This window comes from Oncorhynchus kisutch, linkage group LG25 (assembly GCF_002021735.2).
Source record: "Oncorhynchus kisutch isolate 150728-3 linkage group LG25, Okis_V2, whole genome shotgun sequence".
NCBI classification, from domain to species: domain Eukaryota; kingdom Metazoa; phylum Chordata; class Actinopteri; order Salmoniformes; family Salmonidae; genus Oncorhynchus; species Oncorhynchus kisutch.
Window position 1 is genome coordinate 11,743,160 of NC_034198.2, and position 23,711 is coordinate 11,766,870.

The following is a 23,711-nucleotide window of genomic DNA, read 5'->3' on the forward strand; positions in this document are numbered from 1 at the left end:
CAGAAAAAGTCAGAGGTCAGGAGAGGTGGGGGCATTCAGGGGAGGCCACTTGCTCAGCTTATCAAAGCCCTGTTTATTTTGCTGTCTGAGCCCCGGCTCAGCCTAGAACAGCAAACAGAAAGGAAGCAGGATTGTCAGTGGGATAAGATGGAATAAAAAGGAGGACGATGGAATTTAGAGGTCAAGGGTAAACATATATCCACTTGCACTTGAACACCTCAGATTCACTGCATTGACGGCTGTATTGTTCGCGCCATTGCGGCCTATAGGAGTGTGTGTGTGTGTGTGTGTGTGTGTGTGTGTGTGTGTGTGTGTGTGTGTGTAGGCACATAAACTTTGCTTGATTAACTCTCCAGCATTCAAGGATAAAGTGATTGTTTCATAGACAATAGTCATAACACTGCACTAAAGGGTCATACATGAATGTATCCTGCCTAGATGAAAACCCCTGTTAACCCTTGCCCGTCTAACAGAGCACAGTCATGTATGAATGTAAATAACCAAGGTGTTAGAGGAACAAAAACAGGTGGGCTCAATATTTTTTTGTGATGCGCTGGGTTCAGTTCCCTTTTATTTTACTTTCTCCCAAGACATGAATAAACACAGCATGTATTCTGTCGTTATCAAAAACAACATCATGACATTCTGTTGAGCAGAAATACCATATCAAGACCAAGACAAGTTTTTTTCAGAATCGTTTTAGGGGGGCAAGGGTTTGAGTTTTGAGCCTTACTTGGGTGATAGGAGCTGCGAGTGTTTGACCGTTCCTGCTTCACTGGCAGTGTGCATCTCTACTGTAGCCTGAGGCTCACCCAGACCAGAGTGAGTGTGTTGATACTGTCTCTGGGTCCCAGACTGTTAGCTTTAGCCGTACTGTGAAAACAGCCGTGTGTTTGAACTAATAGCACACCCAGGGGCCACTCCACAGCAGTGTAAATGAGATAATGAAGAGGCAAACCAAGGGCCACGCTTTCAAACTGGCTAGATGGCTAGATAGACAACATCTATGTGGCCCTCAGTGCAAACAAGGCTTAGATGAAGTGTTTACTAATTCCGAAAACAGTTTCAGCATTCAGTGCTCTCAGAAAGTATTCACACTGCTTGACATATTCCACATTTTGTTGTGTTCCCAGCCTGAAATTAAAATGGACTAAATTGAGATTTGTTGTCTCTGGCCTACTCACAACACCCCATAATGTCAAAGTGGAATTATGTTTTTAGAAATGGTTACAAATTACTTAAATGAAAAGCTGAAACATCGACATTTATTCTCCCAGAAATGTGGCGAAGCAATTCACTTTCTGTCCTGATTACCTGACTCCGTCTGCTTGCCACCATTTTTACATTTATGTAATTTAGCGGACACTCTAATCCAAAGAAATTTACAGGAGCAATTAGGAGTAAGTGCCATGCTCAAGAGAACATTTACATATTATTCATGCAGTCAGCTCAGGGATTCAAACCAGCAGTCTTTTAGCTTACTGGCCCAACACTCTTTGCTGCCGCCAACAAACACTGGGAGATGAATTCCCCTTTCAGCAGGACAATACCCTAGAACATAAGGTCAAATCTTACACTGGAGTTGCTTACCAAGAAGACAGTGAATGTTCCTGAGTGGCCGAGTTACAATTTTGACTTAAATCGACTTGATAATCTATGGCAAGACCTGAAAATGGTTGTCTAGCAAGGATCAGCAACCGATTTGACAGATATTTAAGTATTTTTAAAAGGGTAATGGGCAAATTGTTTCACAACACAGTTGTGGAAAGCTCTTAAAGACTTACCCAGAAAGTGAGTTATTTCCTGTTTTCAGGAATCACTTCGTCATTATGGGGTGTTGTGTGTGTAGACGGGTGAAAAAAATGTCTTTCATCTATTTTGAATTCAAGTTGTAACACAACAACATGTGGAATAAGTCAGGCGGGAAGAACACTTCCTTAAAGGCACTGTAGATTTACATCTCAGCAGAAGCTTTTATTCAGAGTGACTAAAGGGGGAGAATGCACACATATTCATATTAGTCCCCTGTCAGGAATTGAATCCACAACCCTGAGCGTTGCAAGTGATGCTCTACCAACTGAGCCACACCATGAAGGGGAAAAAGGGGGAGGAGACAGGTTTAAGAAGGATTTCACCTCAATCTTCGGAAGGCGTTTCATATTGTCTGTCCCATTCGGTGTATATGTTTGATCCAAGGAAATGAGCAAAACACACAGTCCTCATTGCTTCATTTGTAAAATGTATACAGTCTATGTTATGATACACTTGAACAGCTTGTGTTATGATGTCATCCTTTCACTCATTGCACAATTTTCATATTCTGGCACCTAAATTTAGGTTGAGGATCTTTACTGAGAGCTCTTATTTCACCTCTTTGGCTATCCTAATCAGTCGTGTCCATCCTAGACGCTAGACCCTGACTAATCTATGAGAACGCCACTTAACGTTGTTTTTCTCTTCTGGTTCGGAACACCGTCCAACGACACAGATCGCAGACCCCGCTGCGCTGGCCTGTCGGTGACGTCGTGGATATGGGGGTCGTCTCGGATACGCAGGGGCCTGCAGCGGCTGTCATGGCCTCCACGGTCCCTGGAAGGCCCGTGCGTTCCGACCAACACCCCAGGCTGGGTACGAGGACACAGCCAATTAGAGAACAGACCAGCGTGTCACAGCGTGATCCCATTGTGTACGGTCATCAAAAAATGATAGAACCTACCATACAGTGCGTAGCTACCCCTGGACTGTATGGAACATTAAAACGTGTGCACTGGTCATTTTATGACTGAATGGCAAAAACAAAGTCCAACATCAACTTCGTCTGGCCTCCCATGGATTGTGAGGAAGAGTAGTCTGACTATAAATTGTTCATCTGTTTTTGCTGGGGTGTTGATATCATGATATTACAATACGCTGTGATGGAAAACTGTAAATCATTTGGTAATTTGCAGTATTATCAGTGGTAAAATACTCTGAAAACTATGGTGCATTGTTGGTCAATTTTGTGGGCAGGGAAAGAATTGCCGTATTTCGAATGGTACTGTAATTCCACTCCACAGAATACAGTACTGTACGGTATCTTAGGCACGCCAAAAACCTTTTTCCCACTAGTGGGTGCATCTTATTGTTGTTTCTGGCTCATTAACATATTTTGAGGCGTGCCTTCTAAGAGGTTACATTTATTGCACACGTGAGTAAGAATGCGGTGCCATTTTAACTCCTACATGGTTATAGTGCCCCATCAATTTAAACAGGGTACAGTTTGGAGTGGCAGCAAGTCTTAAACCTAAAATAGTTGAGCATTTTGCCATGTCCGTTTGGTCTATTTTCCTCTGTAGTCACTGCCTGTTTGGAAGCCTTTGCTGCAGTCAAATGACCAAATCGCCCTCTAGTGGCCTTATGGGTGGAATGTTATTCATATTTTTCCTAATTTTATCATTAATATATATTTTGTGTAATATTGATGCAAACTCAAAATTTTGCATATCTGACATGGTACATGTATATCTGACATGGTGTCTTTTACTTTTACTCCACAACCATGTGTGAGTTGTATACTTTTGTTTAAAAGCATCTAATGTTAAGGCCTCTAGAAGTACAAGTGATATAAAACACCAAATATTCATTAATATACTATAATGTTTTAATTTACTAATTCATTCATCTTTTTTATCTCAATTACTTTTTTTTACTGTATAATACAGTCAATTTTACAGTATTGTACTGTGACCATTACACAGTATTTGCTTTGATAAAATATTTATATTACAGTAGGCGTACTGTAATATGAAAAACAGACTTTTACTTGCTGCTGAGTTGCCTGTAAGCTACTGGTAAAATCACAATAACCCTTTTGCAGTGTCGCCAAGTGTATCTGAATGTTGTCCCACTCCTCTTAAATGGCTGTTCGAAGTTGCTGGATATTGGCACGACGATGGGCCTCAGCATCTCGTCCCGGTATGTCTGTGCATTCAAATTGCCATCAATAAAATGCAATTGTGTTTGTTTTCCATAGCTTACGCCTGCCCATACCCACCATGGGGCACAATGTTAACAATGTTGACATCAACAAACCGCTCGCCCAGGCAACGCCATACACGCTGTCTGCCATCTGCCCAGTACAGTTGAAATCGGGATTCATTCGTGAAGAGCACACTTCTCCAGCGTGCCAGTGGCCATCGAAGGTGAACATTTGCCCACTTAGGTCAGTTACGACGCCCCAAATGCAATCAGGTCAAGACCCCGGTGAGGACGACAAGCACACAGGTGATCTTCCCTGACAGTTGTTAGTCGGCTGTGCAAACCCACAGTTTCATCAGTTGGAGGACCTTGGCAAAGGAGAAATGCTCACAGGTGTGTAAACAATTTTGCGCATAACATTTTAGAGAAATAAGCTTTTTGTGCATACGGACAATTTCTAGGATCTTTTATTCCAGCCCATGGAACATGGGACCAACTCTTTACATGTTGCGTTTATATTTTTGTTCAGTGTAACTCACATTCACATTGTACTTTCAGCACATTCACATGTACCGCTGTTGTTTTCTATCACAATAAAAATTAGGTCCATCTCAAAGACACCCCCGGATCGTCATTGTGTTTCTTCTACGTGTCTGTACTCTGAGTGTACATACTTAGCACGGGGGGGAGAGACAAGAACCTTAGCATGTTCATCTCTGATCTACTTGGCCAGAGCTAAGTGTGGCCTAACTCTTTCTTTTTTCTCTTTAAAAACACGGCTGCCTTTTATCGTAGTCACTGCAGCAATGGGGCCCAGTGGTCAGGGTGGGCATCAGACCTGGTTGAGCGGGTGCAACGCACCATGGTAACACAGGAGGTCAGTGCTGTAGGTTTACGGACATGGTCACATGGTGTTTGTGTGGAAACATGGCGTCATCTGGACCCGAAAGGCAGTGGTGCAGCGTTCATCATGCATCACGTACTGACACACAGGAACAGTTAACCACAACTGGTGATGAAGATGTTGTGAATGTCAGTCCGTCAAAAGGGGAAAAAATGATTATAGCTAGGCCAATTCAAAAGACAATCATCATACATGTGTATAAGATGGATGCTGGCCTAAATAGGCAGAGAATTCTAATCAAGAGAAGACAGGTAAGAGTTTATATACCAAGAACCAGGGTAGGAGAAAGAGAGGGAGAGAGGAAGAGAGATTTGGAGGACGAGTGGCCCACAGTGGTTAGCTTGTATGTTTGGTTAGTTTAGGAAACGCGCTGTGGCATTATTGTTTTCTTAGTGGTCAGACCGTGACGCAAAAATAAAGCCAGAAGTTCAAAGGGAGCCAGTGTTACTCACAGTGGGGTGTATACCCCAAGACGTAGCCCCCCTTCCACCCTTCTCTACTGCTCTAATATCCCTTTCATGGCACGTCAAGAAGCCCTAGGCAAGGCCACTTCACGGTAGCTCCGCTCGCCCACAGTCACCCCTCTCAGCCCACAGTTTGTCCACCTCGGGCCCCTGCCAACCTGGCATCGCCGGAGTTGGAGATGGGATGTCGGTTCACGTTCATCGTGGGAGGTATCGGGATTAGAAGAGGCTCTGCATTTTTTTAAACCACAGGTTTATTTCAATTCCACAGAAATCAGCTCTCCAACTCATCGGCTCCGATTTTTAGAACAACAGAAAATGCAGGTAATTGTCCTGCAGGCACGTTATTTAAAAAAATGTACCATACTAAAAAGAGAAAGGAGCCAAGCAATGTGTTTACGTTGCTGACTGGTTGTCATCTATCATTAGTCAAGTCAGCAGATGCATTTTTTTGGCCAACACATCCATAGACCACTAATCCATATGAATACAGATACATAACCAGCATGCTGTATTGTAATGACAGAAATACAAGGGGGGGGGGGGGGGGGGGGGGGGTACTGGGAGGGACGTACCTGAAATTGGTCCATTTCATAAAATGATGTGGGTAACAATAATTTTTTAACACAGCCACAAACTGTTCAGAGCCATGTTTTAGGCCACAAAAGTATTACCTGCTCCTTCCCTTAGCATGGTGCCTAATGACCCTCCATGGGTAGACTAGTCTGACATTCAAAAAAAAAAAATCGATAAATGTTTATAGTCTAACGATTACATCACAAAAGCAAAGGTCTGAACAAATACACAGACCCGCCACCTCTTTCCCCTCTCCACTTCCCGGGGACCTTTGCTTTGGAAAAGAGCTCTAAACGGACAGAATCCGGTGCCCGTTTACCCAGCACATTTATTTGAGAAAACATGTTGAGACAACATGAACTTTTGCTTAACTGTGTATTATTAAAATGTAAGCTCTTTTTCCATTAGGCCATGGTGATAGCGTGCGTGCAGGTGTGCGTTCCAACCAGGGATCTCCTTGTTTTACCCCCTTACGGGTAATGTTTTGGTTGACATGGGTCAGCTGTTGTGTCTACTACTACGGTTGTGATTGATATACTATTGATGCACGGCTGATATTGGTTTTGGATTTGCAACTACGTAAATAACTTTGCGTAGTTGCAAATCCAAAAACAAACATCACACGTGCATCAGTAGTATATCAATCACATAACGTATACCCCTTTCTCTTTCTCTCTCAATTCAATTTGAACTCAGCTTTAAAGGCCTTTTATTGGCATGGGAAACATATGTTTAACATTGCCACAGCAAGTGAACAAAAAGAATACACAAAAGTGAATTAAACAACACAAAAATTAACAGTAAACATTGCACTCACAAAAGCGCCAAAGGGAATAAAGACATCTCTCTCTCGCCATGCCTCAGCCACACAGTAACCCAATCCGGCTGGCTGCTTATTCGCCAGCAAGCGGACAAACGTGGATTTCTGTAGGCTGATGGGGCATGTTCAACACAATGTTTCCATGCTGTCTGCCCTCCATCCACAGGAGAGATTAGTAATGGGGTTTTGCCATGTGAAAACGGCCCGTCTACTACTGTGGGTCATCGCATCAGCAACACTAGGGAAGACTAGCTTTGCCATCCATAGAATACAATGGGAGCTTGCCCAGTACAGTCAAGCAGCTCCAACCCACAGACTGGAGAATGAACATTTAACATTTAATAATGAGTTCCAATGAGGCCCATTATTGAGAAGGGCATGGGAATGAACCAATAGAACACTATAATATTGGATATTGGACAACACAGTGATTGTTAGGAAATCACGATGGAACGTAGTCAAAACTGCAGTTGTTTAAAAGGGATAATGTTTATTTGAGTGTTTTATGAATCATCTTTCCTCTTGGATAGATGTGTGTGTTGTGTGTGTGTTTTGTTCGACTCCTCTTAGATCACCAGTGCCGGGGGAGAGCGTGGAGGAGGAAACGTCCTGTAAACTGGACACAAGCCAGAGACTCGCAGTTTGAAAGCTAGATTGCGCAGCCCAAGCTGCAGTGCTCGTATTGGAAGATTGGCTTGAAAACTGTGACGAACAAATTGTACCAAAAGACTTCTCCGTCTCATTCGATAGCTTTTAACGAAACACAAAACACAACGAGTTCAGTCTCGACCACCAGCAGAATTAGCTGTTGCTACAAAGATTGTTTTGTTTTCTCAGAAATTGTAACTGAGTCCAGAGCCAGTTCAGTCCAGAGAGGGAGAGGGCAGGAACTACATAAAACTCTCTGTCACATTATCATGGCAGACTGAGATTTACGACGAACAACTCCCTCTGCCTCTCTGGCTCTGAGTTGTGGCTGATCTCGAACATGCCAAGGGCAGAACTAAGGCCTAAATCATACTGCCAGCTGGTACAGGGACACAATGTGAAAAATAACCCCAGCAGTGCTACACTACAGTAGCATTTATCTGTACTAATTTACTTCAGTAGGAGGTATTATACTATATTTTGGCATTATTTGGCATGACATTGCAAGGACTGCAGGCAGGATAATGTCTGAGGCTTACGTATTTCACCATTAGACTACAGACAGATTGTTAACCTCTTTGAGTTACATACTAAGCACTGACTAACCAGCCATGTCAGTGTGTTCTTTCAAATGGTTAGATGTCCCTCAGCTAAAGCTTTCTAAACATCCACTTATTTGGGGCTGAGAGACGTTGAGAACTCCACGCTGCGACAACATGTTTTGGCAGTTTGTCCAAACTTTCCCTTTGTCACCGAGGCTGGGTTCAGGCTAATAAGTGATGAAAAGCCTCTGGAAGTCTCAGGGTCCTGATGGAGACACCTCCAGGCATTAACATGAGCTCTAGCCAGTGGTGCTCCCCGAAGAGTAACCCAATCCTGACAGCGGCGTCCCCACCGACTAGCTTCTTGTCGTTAGCATACACTTGATTTGATGGAGCTGCTGAAAGGCCCGTTATGAGAGGATGATTTTTAATTACGTTTGTCAACTCCAATACCCTGAGGCTGCTCTGCTGAGGATACGGTTGTGGGGTTTCCTACAGTAGTTTGATGTGTTTGGGGAAGAAGGGGGGTGGATGTTTGTCAGGAGTAAGGACTCTTCCAAAACAGTGAGTAATGGATGATGTTGCAGGAGAGAAAGAGACAGAGAGTTAAGGAGAGATCATGTACTGCTCCAGTTCACCTAGCTAACTAAGGCCTAACCTAAATGAACACCGGGCTGGATGATGGCCACTCTCCTCTGCCCCCAGCCCAACCCAACCCACAGCCTGCTACCTCAGGCCTGATCCAACCTGATCCTGGCACTGGTTTCAGGGAATCAGGTTTTTATTAAGCTGTGGTCGGGTCTGGCTTAGGTTCATATTGGGTGGGTGGGTGGGTGGGGGGTGGGGGGGGGATACAGACGGTGGGATAAGTTACCCTTTGTGCAAACAGGCGGAGGTGAAAGGCAGACTGTGTGAAAGGGAGAGGGGCTTAAAGGAGGGAGGGATGGAGGGATCGGCCTGTTGGTTCCACCGGTCCTGGTCCCGGGGCTCACGCTGGGGCCCAGGCCCGTGCCACTCAGAGCTTCCCCCAGTAACCACAGCCTTGACAGTGTGACAACTGGGATGTTCATCCTGCAACCACACTGTAAAACCTGATGAGTTAAGTTTACTCAAATGGTTTGAGGAACCAAATGCATTGAACCATTTGAGTCTGAAAATATAATAATTTGTGTATACTGTACTGTGAATATTTGAGTAAGCATACCAAGTGTTCTTGTAAACTTTACTTGAATATTTGAGTGAAGTGTACTTAAATGAAAACTGTTTATTAGGAAACAATATTCAATTTGTATCTTTTTCAGAAATTGCTTGCAAGGATAATATCAATGTATTGTTTCAGTATGTAACAATAACAGGCTGTTGCTTTACAGCCTTATTCTAAAATGTATTAAATCGTTTTCTTTCCCTCATCAATCTTCACACAATACTCCATAATGACAAAGCAAAAATTGGTTAAGAAATGTTTGCAAATGTAGGAACAAAAATAAATAAAATATCACATTTATGTAAGTATTCAGACTCTTTACTCAGTACCTTGTTAAAGCACCTTTGGTAGCTATTGCAGCCTCGAGTCTTCTTGGGTATGACTCTACAAGCTTGGCACACTTGTATTTGGAGAGTTTCTCCCATTCTTCTCTGCAGATCCTCGCAAGCTCTGTCAGGTTGGATGGGGAGCAATTGCTGCACAGCCATTTTCAAGTCTCTCCAGAGATGTTCGATCAGGTTCAAGTCCAAACTCTGGCTGGGCCACTCAAGGACATGCAGAGAAAATCAAATTGTATTTGTCACGTGCGCCGAATATAACCTTACCATGAAATGCTTACTTACAAACAATGCAGTTTTAAGAAAAATAGAAAAGGAGGTGGGGGGGGGGTTCAATGCCAATAGCCCGGTTGGCCATTTGATTAAATGTTCAGCAGTCTTTTTGCTTTGGGGTAGAACCTGTTAGGTAGCCTTTTGAACCTAAACTTGGCGATCCGGTACCGCTTGCCGTGCAGTAGCAGAGAGAACAGTCTATGACTGTGACTGGAGTCTTTGACAATTTCTGGGGCCTTTCTCTGACACCGCCTAGTATATAGGTCTTGGATAGCAGGAAGCTTGGCCCAGTGATGTACCTGGCCGTACGCACTACCCTCTGTAGCACCTTGCGGTCGGATGCTGAGCAGTTGCCATACCAGGCGGTGATGCAACTATTCAGAATGCTCTCGATGGTGCAGCTGTAGATCTTTTTGAGGATCTGAGGACCCATGCCAAATATTTTCAGTCTCCTGAGGGGGAAAAGGCGATGTCGTGCAGACTTCAAGGCTGTCTTTGGACCATGATAGTTTGTTGGTGATTTGAACACCAAGGAACCGGAAACTCTTGACCCGCTCCATTACAGCTCCATCGATGTGAATGTGATCCTGCCACCACCATGCTATATCATAGCGATGGTGCCAGGTTTCCTCTAAACGTGATGCTTGGCTTTCAGACCAAAGAGTTCAATCTTGGTTTCATCAGAACAGAGAATATTGTTTCTTGTGGTCTGTGAGTCTTTCTGTGCCTTTTGGCAAACACCAAGCGGGCTGTCATGTGCCTTTTACTGAGTAGTGGCTTCCGTCTGGCCACTCTACTATATAGGCATAATTGGTGGAGTGCTGCAGAGATGGTTGTCCTTCTGGAAGGTTCTCCCATCTCCACAGAGGAACTCTAGAGCTCTGTCAGAGTGACCATCGGGTTCTTGGTCACCTACCTGACCATTGCACTTCTCCCTCGATTGCTCAGTTTGGCTAGGAGGCCAGCTCTAGGAAGAGTCTTGGTGGTTCAAAACTTCTTCCATTTAAGAATGATTGAGGCCACTGTGTTCTTGGGGAGCTTCAATGCTGCAGAATTATTTTATTACCCTTCCCCAGATTGGTTCATTGACACAAACCTGTCTCGGAGCTCTACGGACAATTCCTTCGCCCACATGGCTTGGATTTTTCTCTGACATGCACTGTCAACCTTATATAGACAGGTGTTTGCCTTTCCAAATGATGTCCAATCATTTGAATTTACCACAGGTGGACTCCAATCAAGTTGTGGAAACATCTCAAAGATGATCAATGGAAACAGGATGCACCTGAGCTGAATCTTTTTTTTCACCTTTATTGAACCAGGTAGGCCAGTTGAGAACAAGTTCTCATTTACAATTGCAACCTGGCCAAGATAAAGCAAGCTGTGCGACAAAAACAACAACACAGAGTTACACATGGGATAAACAAACATACAGTCAATAACACAATAGAAAATCGGTTTACAGTGTGTGCAAAGGAAGTAAGGAGGTAAGGCAATAAATAGGCCATAGTGGCAAAGTAATTACAATTAGCAATTAACACTGTAGTGATAGATGTGCAGATGAGAATGTACCGGTGTGCAAAAGAGCAGAAAAAACTATATGGGGATGAGGTAGGTTGTTAGTTGGATGGGCTATTTACAGATGGGCTGTGTACAGCTGCAACGATCGGTAAGCTGCTCTGACAGCTGATGCTTGAAGCTAGTGAGGGAGTTATAAGACTCCAACTTCAGCAATTTTTGCAATTCATTCCAGTCATTGGCAGCAGATACCTGGAAGGAAAGACGGCCAAACGAGGTGTTGGCTTTGGGGATGACCAGTGAGATATTCCTGCTGGAGCGAGTGCTACGGGTCGGTGTTGCTATGGTGACCAGTGAGCTGAGATAAGGCGGAGCTTTACCTAGCAAAGACTTATAGATGACCTGGAACCAGTGGGTTTGGCGACGAATATGTAGCGAGGACCAGGAAGCGAGAGCATACAGGTCGCAATGGTGGGTAGTATATGGGGCTTTGGTGACAAAACGGATGGCACTGTGATAGACATTATGCAATTTGCTGAGTAGGGTGTTGGAGGCTATTTTGTAAATTATATCGCCAAAGTCAAGGATTTGCAGGATAGTCAATTTTACGAGGGTATGTTTGGCAGCATGAATGAAGGAGGCTTTGTTGCGAAATAGAAAGCCGATTTTGGATTGGAGATGCTTATTGTCTGGAAGGAGAGTTTACAGTCTAGCCAGACATCTATGTATTTATTGTTGTCCACATAGTTGTCCACATTTTCTAAGTCAGAACCGAGTAGTGATGAGTAGTGATGCTGGGCGGGTGCGGGCAGCGATTGGTTGAAGAGCATGCATTTAGTTTTTCTAGCGTTTAAGAGAAATTGGAGGCCACGGAAAGAGTGTTGTATGGCATTGAAGCTCGTCAAGAGGTTTGTTAACACAGTGTCCAAAGAAGGGCCAGAAGTATACAGACTGGTGTCGTCTGCGTAGAGGTGGATCAAAGAATCACTCGCAGTAAGTGCGACATCATTGATATATACAGAGAAAAGAGTCGGCCCAATAATTAAACCCTGTGGCACCCCCATAGAGACTGCCAGAGGTCCGGACAACAGGCCCTCCAATTTGACACACTGAACTATATCAGGCGAGGTAGTCATTTGAGAAGCCAATGGGCCAGTTGCTGTGGGGGCTTCAGAGCTGTTGGCCAAGGTTGGGGTAGCCAGGTGGTAAGCGTGGCCAGTCATAGAGAAATGTTTATTGGATTTCTCGATTTCATGGATTCATCAGTGATGACTGTGTTTCCTAGCCTCAGTGCAGTGGACAGTTGAGAGGAGATGCTCTTATTCTCCATGGACTTTACAGTGTCCCAAACCTTTTTGGGATTAGTGCTGCAGGATGCAAATTTCTCATAGCAAAGGGTCTGAATACTTATGTAGAAAAGTTTTTTATTTTTTGAATATAATTAAAAAACGTGTATTTGCTTTGTCATTATGGGGTATTGTGTGTAGATTGCTGAGGAATTTTTTTTATTTCATCAATTTTAGAATAGGTCTATAACGTAACAAAATGTGGAAATAGTCAAGGGGTCTGAATACTTTCCGAAGGCGCTCTATATTTTTGATCAGATTATATTAAAGCAGGTCATGTTTGTGTAAAAAATAACAGTAACTTGGAACATAAGTAACACTACATGTATTTGTCTTCGGTTTGAAAAATGAGAGACCATCATGTGCTGGTGTCTGTTTGCCAATGTTCTGAGTGTCATGGGGAGAATCTCAATTGCATTTCCTTTCGTCCTCGCTCCTCGCTTCAGTCTCAAAACCCAATAGATAAGAAGGCCAGAAGGGCGGGACCTCTTACCTTTTCGTCCAATGGGTTTTGAGAAGGAGGCGAGGAGCGAGGATATGAGGAATAAAGGAAATGCAATGGAGATTCCTACTGTACAATGGTTTTGTACAACGTAGGAATTCTCCAAAACTATACGACACAAACGACGGTCAAACATTACAAGATCCCGTAACTATCTAACGTTAGCCAAGTAAAGCAATTGACTCACCGTGTAAAACCCCGGGCAGCAGCGTGCACTCGGGTGTTTTTTGCTTGTGTGTGGAAAACAAAACAGTGCACGGCATCCTTTCAAATCCAGTTAGCTTCACATTGTCATGCATATTCGCATAACTTGGCCTGCCTGCATTTCATTTCCAGCTTTCATTCACTAAAAAAATTGACTGATAATAATGGTCGTAGCTTAACTTGATTAAAACTGCTGAGATGTAATGTTAGCCCTGGCTTTCCTGCCACAGTTAGCGAGATTGCTATCTTTAGAGATTATGCTTCAGAATTCCACAGATTAACACACACATGACACAAATGAACAATTCATACATGTTTTACCATCGAGAAAGTATCCACTGTTGCCGACAATATTTGACATTTGAATTGCGGAGATTGTGCCTCGATGTTGGAAACTATTTCCGAGAACGTGCCTTTTTGCGGAATGTCAATGTAGATGACATCAGACGCAATCAAGGTCAAACTATTACACAAGTTGTACACACTAATTTGTTCTTTCAAATTACATTCATTCTGATTGACTCTAATTTACAATAATTAATCATTGAGTTATAAGTAAGTTGAACTTTTAGCAACCTTTGACTATACTGAACTTAATTTGTTTAGCAAGATATACTGTTAGGTTTTACATTGCAGTACAGGGAATGGTTGAAGACCCAAGATCCACTGACACACTCGCAAGTTCCACGTTCCACTGTAAGAGACTGCAGTATCGTCCAGGGACCATCTGAACAAGCATGCCAAATTAGGGGATGTTTGTGATGATACAGTTTGATATTGTGCAAAAACAACCACTCATGAATGGGATTTATCCTAAGATGTCTCGGTACAGTAGTTTAAATACACCACAGCTACAGCGAGCTGGTGTGATTGCCTCATTGGCCTCTGAGGACATGTACAAACCATATGTACGCTCTGACAACAAACACTGCTGCTTTTATTATCATACAGTGAGGCCTCTGATGTTGTACGATGCAGCATATGGCTGAGCTCCATACCCACGTGCCCCCGGGGAGGAATATTGTGCATTCAAAGTGGTTAGATCATCCACCGATACAGATATGACCTCGTGCTTCTCTTGATGTCTGAGTACACGGCCCATGTGTCACTTGTCATGTGACGGACAGTGGAGAGAGCAGGTCGGCGGCAATTTCCTCACAACGCTCCACTCTGCTATGGAACTGTGAATCATATCATAACGGGTTGACCCCAGATGGCCAATCCAGGAGGGACACAGACAAGGTTGTGAAAGACATCATGGCCAAAATACAGCAATCACTGCATTCACTCTTTCAGTCATCGTCCTAATTTGGAACAGACAGTGTAGTCACTGCACTTTTGGATCTCTGGAAGTAGTGATCCATTGGTTCTGACCGCCGAAACCTGTCACAAATGAAGGTGGTCACGGAGAGGACATACAGGACAGGAGGCCTGTGTCAAAGAGTGGACTCTGAGATAAACTCTAGAGACTCCCCGGGGGAGACATGGAGGTCTACGATCCCCCAGGGCTGTTGAGGTGACAGAGCGAGCCGTATGCTATGATGGTTACTGCAGGCCAGGAGCATGTCTGTCCATCTATCTGTCTGTCTTCCCTCTCCTGTCTGCCTTACCTCAAATAGAGCATGTATGTATGTATGTCTGTCCTCTCAGTCTGCCTTCACTCCAAAATAGGATCTCCCCCACCTTGTCATCTGCCTTTGCCTATGCTCTTGTCCTGTCATAGGGAGAAGTGTAGAGAGCAAAGCCAGAAAGGAGGAGGTAGGAGGTAAATAAGGTCTTCTAGACCTTTATTTTTATTACGCTTCTCTAGCAAAAGTGTCTGAAACATCCCATTTTTATTTCAAGAGGTCACATAGAAGCACATGTGGTCCAAATTACGCTGAGTTGGTTTTCAGGGTCCGTAGCTCTGAAAACCAATGGGGTATGAAGAGTTGCCATGTCTGACTTTTAAATTGGGGTAGCAGGAGCACCTTCTCAACTTATTCGTCTTCACTCACTCTTCACTTCACTTCACTCCGCTGTCTTCGTTACTCTAACACACGAAGAAGACTAATGTGTCTGTTCCCGGTTCATCATCATCAGGAGTAATGGGACCCTTGAACGGTCTGTGTGTGTGTGAGTGTGTGCGTGCGTGCAGTTTTCGTACGCATGTGTGTGCTACATACGTGCATGTATGTACTTGAGTGTGTGTATGCAGTGGTGGAAAAAAGTGCCCACTTGTCATACTTGATTAAAAGTAAAGATAACTTAATTGAAAATGACTAAAGTAAAAGTGAAAGTCACCCGGTAAAATACTACTTGAGTAAAAGTCTAAAAGTATTTGGTTTTAAATATGCTTAAGTATCAAAAGTAGAAGAAAAAAATAATAATTTCAAATTCCTTTAGTTAGGCAATCCAGACGACACAATTTTCTTGTTATTTTAATATACGGATAGCCAGGGGTACACTCAAACACTCAGACCTCTTTACAAATGAAGCATTTGTGTTTAGTGAGTCTGCAAGATCAGATCAGGGATGTTCTCTTTATAAGTGCGTGAATTTGACAAGTTGCCTGTCCTGCTAAGCATTCGAAATGTAACGAATACTTTGGGGTGTCAGGGAAAATGTAGGATGTAAAAAGTACATTATTTTCATTAGGAATGTAGTGAAGTAAAAGTAAAAGTTGTCAAAAATATAAATAGTCAAGTATAGATACTGTAAAAAATTACTTAAATAGTACTTTACACCACTGTGTGTATGTGTGCGTGTTAGTGTGCATGTGTGGATGCATGCGTGAGGTGTCTGTACTTATGTGTGTGCGTACATGCGTGCATGTCAAATCAAATCAAATTTTATTGGTCACATACACGTGTTTAGCAGATGGTATTGCGGGTGTAGTGAAATGCTTGTGTTTCTAGCTCTGACAGTGCAGTAATATCGAACAAGGAATATCTAACAATTTCACAACATATACCCAATGCACACAAATCTAAGTAAAGGAATGGAATAAAAAATATATAAATATATGGACGAGCAATGTCAGAGCAACATAAACTAAGATACAATAGAATAGAATACAGTATATACTTTACATATGAGACAAGTAATGCAAAATATGTAAACATTATTAAAGTGACTAGTGTTTCATTTATTAAAGTGGCCAGTGATTTCACAACTATGTATATAGGCAGCAGCATCTAATGTGCTAGTGATGTCTATTTAACAGCCTAATGGCCTTGAGATAGAAGCTGCTTTTCAGTCTCTCAGTCCCAGCTTTGATGCACCGGTACTGACCTCACCTTCTGGATGATAGCGGGTTGAACAGGCAGTGGCTCGGGTGGTTGTTGTCCTTGATGGCCTTCCTGTGACATCGGGTGCTGTAAGTGTCCTGGAGGGCAGTTAGTTTGTCCCCGGTGATGTGTTGGGCAGACTGCACCACCTTCTGCCGAGCCTTGTGATAGCGAGCAGTGCAGTTGCCATACCAGGCGGTTATACAGCCCGACAGGATGCTCATTTGTGCATCTGTAAAGGTTTGTGAGGGTTTTAGGTGCCAAGCCAAATTTCTTCAGCCTCCTGAGGTTGAAGAGGTGCTGTTGCTTTTCCTTGAAGCTTTCCACCTTCTCCACTGCGGTCACGTTGATGTTGATGAGGCGGTGCTCCCTCCACTGTTTCCTGAAGTCCACGATCATCTCCTTTGTTTTGTTGACCTTGAGTGAAAGGTTATTTTCCTGGCACCACACTCCCAGAGCCCTCACCTCCTCCCTGTAGGCTGCCTTGACATAGTTGGTAATCAAGCCTACTACCGTTGTGTCATCTGCAAGCTTGATGATTGAGTTGGAAGCGTGCGTGAACACGCAGTCATAGGTGAACAGGGAGTACAGGAGGGGGCAGAGCACGCACCCTTGTGGGGTGATGTTTCCTACATTCCACACCTGGGGGCAGGACGTCAGGAAGTCCAGGACCCAGCTGCACATTGGCAGGGATCAGACCCAGGACTTCGAGCTCAATGATGAGCTTGGAGGATACTATGGTGTTGAATGCTGAGTTATTGTCAATGAACAACATTCTTACATAGGTCATCATCAAGACATATGCTGGACCCTATGTCAGAGAGGTGTTTCTGGGACCACATCTCTTATTTCAGGGTAGATTATAGCAATATTGTGTTATGTTTCGGCCTATTTACATGTATATTTCTAGTATTGTACCTATTTTTGGCTGCAAATGAGGACATAAGCAGGTTCAAGACACCAGCAGAGTAAGTAGACCTTTATGTAGTAAAATAAAAGTATAAATAAATGAAAGACCTACAACACCTACGGTAGGCCTACAGTATATCATTTTTTTTTTTACACCCGATCAAACTTGTTTTGCATCAACTGAAAACATTCATCTGTAACTCAAGCAAAGATGAACTGGTCAAGTAGGGGGATGTTCACACCTACAATAGCCGGGCTATAAAGAGTCTATTGTCTTGCTAATACTGTAGGGCTACACCTGCTACAGTACTACAGTACACTTGTGAAAACAAGTGTTTGAAAACCTGTTTTCAAAATGCCACCAAAATGCCACCAGAATCACAACTGTAAATAAAAACACAGCATCTTGTTTACATTATTTATTGTAACCACAATGTCACAAATAATTTGTATCTACCTTTCCAATTACCTTTAGAGTTTGGGATTTACAAATGTGTGTTTTCATGTCATTGTTCGTTAAATCCAGTCTGGATTCTAAGTATAGCGTTTGACAGAAGCCTTTAGAGAGAGGTCTAATGCTTTAATATTTAATAATATCTGCCCTCTGAATTCATATCTAAGGGGCATTTTTCACGCCATTATTAGTTACATTGTTTTATTTTGAACATGCAGACAGGCACTAAGAACAGCGGGAACATTTCCCTAGTCAGCGTTTCCCTAGTCAGTGGATAAAGCTGGAGAACAGCAAGGCAATCCCATTGTGTGCCACTCGGGAGCCATGACCAATATGACCAATATGACCAATATATATTGTCCTGTTAGAAACATTGTTTGCAGAATTCACAGCCTGCCATGCGTGTGAAAAACAGAGTTAATCTGTGAGAATATCTAAGGGGCTTTATATAATTCAAAATTTATTAATAATAATAATAAAAGTTTTGTTTTAAAAAATAACAATATTTTGGAGATTATTTTGTTTTCAAATAACGTAAAGGGAGTGAGAAAAACACCATTCTTGAACATGGGGTGAGACATTTATAATTTGTAAATAAAACCACTTTATTATTTAGAATAATTTATTTCTGTTTATAGAGAGAGAGAGAAATCAAAAGCCTACCATCACATCATGGGTCTCCCGGTCGGCGCAGGTATTGAACCAGCATCTGTAGCAACGCAGTTTGCACTAAAATGCAGTGTCTTAGACCCACTCAGGCGCTGTACAATGTGACCGGTCGGGAGTAGTCTACAGTACTACAGTAAGAGCAAAATAATCCTAATATTTCACATCATAATTGTAGTCTAAGTGTCTCTTAGAATAACAACCTTAGTGTAACAACAGTTTCAGTAAGTAAGACTGATGGCTAGTAACAAAAAATAAGTGTATTTGTAGAGACACAGTAGTGCCTTGGGACCCAAAAGCATAATCTGTGCTCTAACTTCCCCTTGCGTTGGTTTGGAGCAATGAAGTAGTAACGCAGGGTACCGTACTAAACCACAAATTACCTCTAAGTTCCGCAGCATAATCGCAAAACTTTTAGTTTAGCAACCACTGTACGTCTCGTGTCTGAGCTGTTGAATTGCGACTCCACTTTGTCTCTATACTGACGTTTTGCCTTTTTGATTGCCTTGCAGAGGGGAAAACTACACTGTTTGTATTCTGTCATTATTCCCAGTCACCTTGCCATAGTTAAATGTGGTGGTTCACACTTTCAGTTTTGTGTAAATGCTGCCATCTATCCACGGGTTCTGGTTAGGGTAGGTTTTAATAGTCACAGTGGCTACAACATCCCCTATTCACTTCCTGAAAAACTCAGTCACCGTATCAGTATATTTGTCGATGTTATTACGGAGGATACCTGGAACATATCTCAGTTCACGTGATTAAAACAATCTTGAAGTGTGGATTCCAATTGGTCAGACCAGCGTTGAATAGTCCTTATCACGGGTACTTCCTGTTTAAGTTTCTGCCTATAGGATGGGAGGAGCAAAATGGAGGCTTGGTCAGATTTGCTGAAAGGAGGGTGGGGGAGGGCCTTGTAGGCATCCTGGAAGTTGGAGTAGCAGTGGTCGAGTGTGTTAGCATCGCGAGTACTACAGTCAGTGTGTTGATAGAACTTCTGCAGCCTCTTCTCAAATTTGCTTTGTTAAAATCCCTAGCTACAATAAATGCAGCCTCAGGATACGTGGTTTCCAGTGGACATAAAGTCCAGTGAAGTTCTTTGAGGGCTGTCGTGGTATCAGCTTGAGGGGGGATATACATGACTATAACCGAAGACAATTCTCTTGGGAGATAATACGGTAGGCATTTGATTGTGAGATATTCTAGGTCGGGTGAACGAAAGGACTTGAGTTCCTGTATGTTATCACAATCACACCATGATTTGTTATTCATGAAACACACCCCCGATCTTCTTCTTCCCAGGGAGATATTTATTCCTGTCTGCGCGATGAACTGAGAACCCAACTGGCTTGACGACCTTGAAAGTATAACCAGAGAGAGCCATGTTTCTGTGAAACAGAGTATGTTACGATCCCTGATGTCTCTCTGGAAAGAAATCCTGGCTCTGAGCTCGTTAACTTTATTATTTGGAGACTGAACATTAGCGAGTAATATACTTGGAAGCGGTGGGTGGTGTGCACACCTCCTAAGTCGGACTAAAAGACCACTCTGAGTACATCTCTTCCACCGGCGGTGTTTTGGGTCGGCCTCTGGAATCAGTTAAATTGCCCTGGGGGGTGCGAACAAAGGATCCAATTCGGGAAAGTCGTATCCCTGGTCGTAATGCTGGTAGTGCTGGGGAGTTACCAGCGCTCTGATATCCAATAGTTCTTCCCGGCTGTATGTAATAACACAAAACATTTTCTGGGCTAATAATGTAAGAAATAATATATAAAAAACTAAATACTGCATTTTCCTAAGCGCTAGAAGCACAGCAGCCCTCTCTTGTCGGTGCCATGTACATGCATCTGTGTACATGCATGTGTGCGTATGTGTGCATGTGTGCATGCATGCGTGCAGTGTTCGTATGTACACTCAATGGCCAGTTTATTAGTTATACCCATCTAGTGCCGGGTCAGACCCCCTTTGCCTCCAGAACAGCCTGAATTATTTGGGACATTCTACAAGGTGTTGGAAACGTTCCACAGGGATATTGGTCCATGTTGACGCGATGGAATCACGCAGTTGCTGCACATTCGACAGCGGTACATTCATGCTGCGAACAGCCTGTTCTATCTCATCCCAAATAAGCTCTATTGGGTTGAGGTATTGGGTCTGCGCAGGCTACTCAAGGAAACTGAACTCAGTATCATGTTCCAGGCAATGTTTTTCCACTCCTCCCTTGCCCAGATTTGGTAATCACTTGCCCACTGGATTTTAGCAGATAGGAGTGAAACCCGGTGTGGTCGTGCAATAGCCAACCCGTGGCAAGGATTGACGATTTGTGTATTCTGAGATGGCGTTCTGCAGATCATTGTTGTACTGCGACATTATTTGTTTGCTTGTGGCCCATTGTTAGCTTGCATGATTCTTGCCATTCTCCTTCGGCCTCTCATCAACAAGCTGTTTTTGTCCACAGGACTGCCACCTACTGGATGTTTTTTGTTTGTCCCACCATCCTCGGTAAACCCTAGACACCGTCGTAGGTGAAAAGCCTAGGAGAGTGGCCGTTTCTGAGATACTGGATCCGACGCACCTGGCACTGACGATCATACCACGCTTAGTCGCAGAGGTCACTAGTTTCGCAGTAGTTGAATGCCTCGATGCTTGTCTGCCTGCTTTATATAACAAGCCACAGCCCTGTGACTCCATTTTCGTGAACGGGGTGTGCGCACATATATGCATGTGTGTGCATGTTTAGCAGAGGGGCCCTTGGCACAGGTTGACGATGTTTGCCAAGCCTAGGCCCACTCTGATCAGATATGATGTGTTTTTCCTGTGCCGAAAATCCTGGTTTGTGCTGCCTGGTTAGCACACATAATTACACCCTAATGCTCATGTCAGCGGCTGGGATTATCTGATTGACAGCTAATGAGCCAAGTCCCATTCTTCACATCTCCCATGCCTCTCTCTCAGCCTACCACAAAACCACAGCCAACCCCTCTGTGCTGCTATCCCTACTGCTTCTACCTGCCACAGTTTTATGGGGCCTGAAATCCTATGGACTGAAATGGTACAGGGCACTGTTCTGAAATACCCTATTTGCTGTGTTAACTAAAGTGATGGCAATTTACCAGACGACAGTACAACTGTATGTGCAGTACTTGAAATCTTAGTCACGCCTTTCCTTCTGCTAGTCTGCCTACTGTTGATTTCTAGAACGTCCCAGAGACCAAAACCAGGCGTCAATCTCAAGAACAACATAGCCTGCGTGTCATTTATCAATGCCGTCTGCCTGTGACGCAGATTGATGATGTCATCTGTTCCACTGTTGCTCTTGGGACACAGAATATCACGAGGCATACCCCCGCAAATGTTAAGGAAAATAAGAACCTAAGAGGGCAAAACGTACCGTCCGTCAAATTATTTAATGTGCCGTCTGATAAGTTTAACCTTCAACTGCAGACCAAACAGCAATTTTGCCTTGCTATAATTGCACAATTTATAATGACCTGATGTACAGATAGAGTTATGTGGAGTTATGCTCGATATTGCCAAAACAAGTAGCTTAATCAGATTCAGGGGCACTTCTATTGAAAGTGCATTGTTTCCTAGGATGTTTTTCTTATATAAGGTATCTGGTATTTTGATAACTTTATTACTGGGTAAAAGGTTTGAAAACTGGTGGGAGTAATTTTTTTTGTTAAGACGGGCCTGTGTAAAGGTCAGAGGAGGAGATCGACTCCTGTTGGTTTCGCCATTTTCTGTGTGCCATTTTCTGTGTGTTCGAATTTGAGTTCCCGTATGTTTCTAGCAAACTATCCCCCTTGTGCTCGGTACCCTCACTCCATGATCAGATAAATCAGACAATGGCATCACGGTAGGATTTCAGGTTCAGGACCTCTATCATTAGTTTTGGAAGAGTCTTCTAAACTCATTAATGTCACTGGCACAATAAAACGGGCACTGGCCTGATTGTAAATGTCTTTGAGCATTAAACAGTTGCTGATCTTGGCTTTTTTTCTGCCGGTGTGGGCAAACAGGGTGGATGTGTAACGAGCAGGGCGCCTCTGGGGGTGTCACGCACGTAGAGGCTGAGGCTGAAGCTCCCACGAACATGTGTACAGTAAGGCCGCTTGTGTACAGGGATGTTGAGGGATCGGGAAGTCAAATAATCATCTAGAGTAAATATAACAAACTATAATGTACCATGGTTGGTAAGTATCTGAAGGGGGCAGGGCATCATGTCCATTGTGGCATGAGGCATTAGCTCAGTCTACAGACGAGGTACGCCTAGACGTTGAGGCCTGATTCACGTGCAACACTACTGTCTTTTTGCAATTGTAATTGTTTATAATGGAATATTTGGCTGCGGTCCTGTGCGGCCCTGTGCTGCTACTTCACAATATGATACAGGTTCAGAGTTTGAAGCCAACTTGTACCTTTAATCGTTTACATAAGACCTAGGCCGGGCCAGGAGACGAGGTACAGCAACAGCCCTTCAAGCAAGAGGAGCTTTCTCTGGGGTGCATCAAACGTGTTTCGCTGCATATGAAACATAAGCCCATTTTGAATTAAATACAAACTTAAGGTTTGAAAAAAGCCTAGAAACTAGGCAGGGAAATCATAAAGAAGGTATCAGATATGAATGTTAACTGTTACATTTTCCCTACTAGTAGGTGAGATATTCTATATCCAGAGTATGATATGAAATCTACTCAGCCCCCTAACTTATTTTGCTTGGACGAGGCAACACTGCCTTGCTTATCGAGGCTTACTCCAAGCTGACAGGGTCACAATTTACTGTAGGACTCCTTATGAGATGGGCTCTGGCTTTGGCTTGAAGGAAAACCCTTGATGGACAGGTGCTCTACCTGAGCCAAGAGCAGGAGGGGGAAAAATGAAATAAAATCAATACTCGAACATAACTTTTTAAATAAACATTTGCACTCTATGGACATTGTTGGCAGCGACTCTCTGTAACCTGTCCCTATTGGGGGAACTTAATACAAGACGTTCGTGGAAGCCTGGCCCGCTTTGCAGCGATGGATACTGGCAAGATGTGACGTGAATAGCATGTTCTGTTGATTCAAAAGCAAGAAAAAGCTGAAATCCTAATGTGCACTTTTGGGAGCCAA